This window comes from Miscanthus floridulus, chromosome 1, assembly GCF_019320115.1.
Source record: "Miscanthus floridulus cultivar M001 chromosome 1, ASM1932011v1, whole genome shotgun sequence".
NCBI lineage: Eukaryota > Viridiplantae > Streptophyta > Magnoliopsida > Poales > Poaceae > Miscanthus > Miscanthus floridulus.
Window position 1 is genome coordinate 89,437,940 of NC_089580.1, and position 5,379 is coordinate 89,443,318.

General features: G+C 41.3%; 1 non-coding gene across 1 annotated transcript; it reads left to right on the top strand.

Annotated features, from left to right (window-relative positions):
* The first annotated feature begins 3,377 nt into the window (after positions 1-3,377).
* LOC136511929 (small nucleolar RNA R71) lies at positions 3,378-3,484 on the top strand. Its single transcript, XR_010772927.1, has one exon. It is a non-coding gene; the product is annotated as a small nucleolar RNA R71 (small nucleolar RNA).
* Positions 3,485-5,379: the final 1,895 nt, after the last annotated feature.

Sequence of the window (5,379 nt, forward strand, 5' to 3'; positions counted from 1 at the left end):
GATATGCAAGTCATACACTTTGATCAAGACGTGTAAGTGTGTGGAATTTTTATAACTTCCTATTTCTAAGTATTTTTGGTACTCCTTTGATCACGACTCTCTCTCTCTTGGATGAATGCCTTTTATTTAAAAGTATGGGCTATCTTTATTTGTTATTTTCTTTTCTTTTCTTTTCTTCATGCTCTTTGGCATGCATTTTTTCTCATGCTCTTTAGCATGGATGCTTTCTTCTTTTTTTTAGCATAGCCCATACTTACTTTTGGCACATGAAAGCTTTAGAGTGAGACTCATAAAAAAGTGGACGGAGTATTTATTTTGGTGGACGGAAAACATGTTTTTGCGTAGCTCTCAGTGTAAGAGTCATCATTTTATTTATGGGTGTACGTGAATCTTGATCATGGGTGCATGACGAGAATCTTAACAAGGGTCACAAACAATTTGGCAAAGCTCAATGCAACAAAAAGTAGCTTATGACTAAGGTTTTGCATGTGTATCATGTCATATGGCCTTGGTAGGAATTTATAATCATTGAGGAACTTTAAATTTTAGCATTTTTGAAATTGAAAGCTTCGGATGTCAAGTTTCTCTTAGAACGAAATCATAGCAAATTCTATTTGTACCATATCATAACTCACAACAACTTAGAAAAGGAGCATGCTTTTGTAACCCACAAGTTTTTGAATTTTAGGATGAAACATTTTTAGCCAACCAACTTAAATCTTGGGAAATACTAAGTTACAGCCTAGGTATAGATGAATTATAGATAGAGCAACTATTCATCATTTCAACTTAGGAGAAACTAAACATTCTTAAAACACATATGAGGAGTGTAATTCATATTTTTGTTGTTTTAATCAAATTTTATTTTTTGGTATTTTAATTTTTAGTGTTTTTTTAAATGCTAATAATTAAGTAAAATGTAGAAAATAAAAAATAGGAAAAATAAAAGATACAAGGTACCTACGCAGGGGTCCTCCCCCAAGCTAGCTCTAGGCCTATGGTCCGAGATTGCTTGTGGATGACTCTGAGGTAGGTTATTTGCTTTATTGCTTATATTTTTATATGACTTACCAATGTCTACACTTAGTAGTTTTGGTACAACGATCAAACAAGACATCATATTTAATTTGATCATGGTAGGCTAATCAACCTAAGCACCATGCTTAATTTTGAATGGCCTATGAAAGTATAATCGTACATTAACCATACCTCAAACCAAAACTTACTTGTATAGAGCATGGAAGTTTTAACAAAGATATTTTAAAAGGTGAACTTTGGATTCAACAACTATATATATATTATTATATTATTATTATTATTTTAACATAATTAATGCATAGACTATAGCTTTATTATATAGGAATTCTGAGCAACTTTTATTTAGTAAATTATAATTGTAAAGGATAACTATCGATTTACCTTCGGCAAGGGCTTACCATTTAAAGTTCAATGAGCAGGACTCTTCTCCCTTCATTTCTTGCTTGATGAAGGTACATTCGTGCCCAAAGAAGTGGACATGGATGATTGCACTTTCTTCGGCTTCCACACCATTTTGTTTGATTTAGGTGGTGTGGTGGTGGACTTTGGAGCTTCTTCCTTTTATTTCCACACCATTTTCTTGTTTGGTGGTGTGGGAACAACCTTTGGTGTTTCTTCTTTTTTGTTTTGGAGTTGGGTTGTTCTTCTTCTGCTCTGACCTCTTTTTGTTTTCTTTGTTCTTTCTAACGAGGCTGTCCACCAGTTGAGGTTGGATCTCAACCTCTTTAATGCATTGTGCATTCGGCCGTACTTGATATGGAGCATTGCTCCTACCTGGGCCAAAAGTCAAACTTTTCTTCTTTGCCATTGATGTTGAAGTGGATTTCTTCGGCTCCAACATCAATCTGTGCTCTCGCAGTGCTTAAGAAGGGTCGCCCAAGGATGAGGGGTGACTCTTTTGTTGTTTCCATATCTAGCAAAATGAAGTCGATAGGGACGAAGTAACCCTGGATTTTGATCAGGATATCTTCAGCAATCCCTGCCGGATAGCGAACCATGGAGTCGGCCAATTGGAGCATCATTAGCGTTGACACTAAGTGCGTGAAGTTCAGCTTGTCAAATATGACCTTAGGCATCACACTAATGCTAGCCCCTAGGTCGCACAAGGCATGGTCAAACCACTAGGCCATGATTGAGCATGTGATTGTGGGGTACCCATGGTCCTTCTTTTTCTCAGGTAGACGGTTGAGTATAATAGTGCTACACTCTTCTATTAGTTTGATGACCTCCATGGATGGCAATGGTCGCTTGTTGTTGATGATGTCTTTGATACATTTTGTGTTAGAAGGTACATGTAAGACATCCATTAATGGGACGGTCACGTGTATCTTCTCTATGATCTCAACAAAACGAGCGAATTGCTCGTCCATGGCTTGCTTTCTATTTCTTATGGGGAACGACAAGTAGCTTGTGTTGATGAAGTCTTGCACTGTCGTTCACTCTTCTTCTTGGACTTTTTGTGTTTTTGTAGATGATGAAGATCCCTCCTCCTGTTGCCTTTGTGCTTTTCCTGCTTTATTGTTAGGGTTCGGTGGATCACAAGTGGACTTACCCCCTCGTGGTCACCGCATTAACTTTCTCAAAGGAATTATCGGGTTGCCCTAGGATTTTTCCTTCATTATTGATAGGAATAGCTACAACAATTTTAGCTAGCTGTGTTTCTATCATTTTATTAAAGCTCAATTGATTTTTAACAAAGGAAGATAGGCCTTCTATTTTTTAGATAATATTTTCAAGCATTTTTTCATTATACATTAACTTTTCAAGGTAGGTTGATTTAAATGGATATTTGAATGGCCTAAGACCAAGTCTTTCATTAATTTGGCCTAAGACCAAGTCTTTCAAGGTAGGTTGATTTAAATCGATATTGGAATTGAAATTCAAATTACCTCCTTATGGGCGGGACTGGTTGTTCCACCCATTATTACTTTGCTGTCGAACCCCGTTGTTCATGTATGCGGCTTCTTCATGGGTCTTGAAGCAGTCATTTCCTGAGTGTCCGACTTCTCCACAGACCTCACATGTCATATGTGTGTCCATGGCCTGGATGGTACTCTTCATGGCCTCCTTTCTTGTAGGCCCGTTCGTCCAGTCTTTTCAATAGTAGATCCATTTTTGCGGCAACCATATCCGCCTCCTTCATTGGATGCATGCCTTTTTGTTGCTTATTTTAGTTCCTCTCATCACTCTAGCTTTGGTTAGACACCATTTTCTCAATGAGAGCCATAGCTCCATTGGCTATGAATGAGAGAAAAGCCCCTCCAGCAACGGCATCAATATGGCCCCTTGACATGGGTGGTAACCCGTTGTAGAAGTTTTGGAGGATTAGTCAATTCTCCATCCCATCATGTGGGCAAGCAAGGATGTATTCTTACAACCCCTCCCATGCCTCGAGGATGGACACCATGGAATTCTGCTGAAAGTTGGAAATTCTCCCCCTCAGGACATTAGTTTTGCCCATGGGAAAGAATTTCGTGAGGAACGTTGTGGAGCACTTGATCCACGTGATGACAGCTTTCTTATCGATGTAGAAACATTGCTTTGCCTTCCCCATGCGAGAGAAGGGAAATAGACAGAGCTTGATGCTTTCAGGTGTGACATCTTTTTTGATGATGGTGTCTCATAGCTCAAGGAAGTGTTGGAGGTGCGTGTTCGCGTCCTCGCTCGGCAAACCACAGAATGGGTTTTCCTGCACCATCGTGATGAGGCCAGTCTAGAGATCAAAGTTTTCGAGTACCGTGTTGACAGTGGGCCCAACAGGCACATTGACGGAGTAGTCACAGAGTGATTTGGCCATAGCTAGAGTAGCGGATGGTACTAAAATGATCCTGATTTCCTCAAAAGGAAATCCATAGATTTCAAGTATAACATGATAGTCCCAGGCGATCATCCCATCACATTATCAAATATCAGTCGGTATCACAGTCATACATCAATACCTATCTTTAAGAGAATACAAATGGCAAGGTTTACTCATTATTACATCGCCACTAGGTAGAATCACTCAGAGCATGCAGCAACTAGAACAACATCAAGTAGAACGACAACGGGCGTCGACTCCATCTTCACGAACCAAACTTGAGCGCAGGAACAAGACCTCTAATCCTCCCAACCATCTCCCTAGTAGTCATACTCAGGCTTGGATCCTACCAAACAATTATCAGTAGGATTTGTACTAGCCACTGGCTCCCACCCTATGCTTTGTGTTAGCTTTGTGGTAGTGGAATGCAAGGGTAGAGCAAAGACCTATTTGTGGCTGTAGTTTCCTATGCGAGTATGTCAAGTTTTAATAATATTTCATCAAGTTTTAACCCATCTCATTCGCATGTTCTCCCATCCCATCACACACACATCTTACCACTCTCACATTCTCTAGATGACAAGGATGACTCCCTCTCATGCCTTGCCTCATCGGCCCAAGGCCAAAACCAACACCAAAACCTAGGGGGAAAAGAAGAAAGGACCCCTCTCTCTAGTCAAGTGAAGCAGTAACACAAGAAAGGTCCATAGCCAAAAAGGCGGCATATGAATCGATCGATCAACTAGACACTCTATAGAGGTTTACACTACCCATAAGATACAACATCATTGATGATTTGGCTCATCTAGGCTAATACCGACTACCTTCCAACTGGCACGATGCCACCCTATCACTCAGCCCTGGGGCACCCTGGAGTCCACCAGCACGCTGAGACTGTGAGACGTAGTACCAGGCCACTAGAGGTCACTACGCTATCTTAGGAGGGTGTGGACCACATGCCCATACCTCCCTACACTCATCCACTTCCATCCCAATAGTAGTGGCACCATCGTAGTTGGTCAGGTAACCGTCTCCCACCCGAATGGGAGCAAGTGGGGTGCAAGGATTCCTAAGAATTGGTTCCCAAAACTTATAAGTCCTTAGGGTGACCGAACAAGACATCTTCTCAAAGGGGCCAACCAACGCCCCATGCCTTGACAGCACCTCCATCTTAGGGCTTCATCCCACAAAGACACTCCACCCTAGGACATCCTCATCTCACATATACCCGCCATAGGTACCTCTCATAGGGAATGCCCAGGTCGCATCCCCCTGGCAAGACTCGTCCATAAACTCATCATAGAATCCTACTCGGTTGACTCGACCCTCACCACACACACAAGATGCACGCTAAGACCTCCCCAAGTTGTTACTAGTTTTACCGACACCAAATGCCATATCCACTCACAAACACTCCTCCACCAAGTATCACATCACAGATATAATGCGTAGCAGAAGTAGTAGCAGTAAGTAAGCGAGCATCTAACCTAACAGCAGGTGTGTAGGGGTATAGGTTGCGACAAGGTAATGGCTCACAAGCA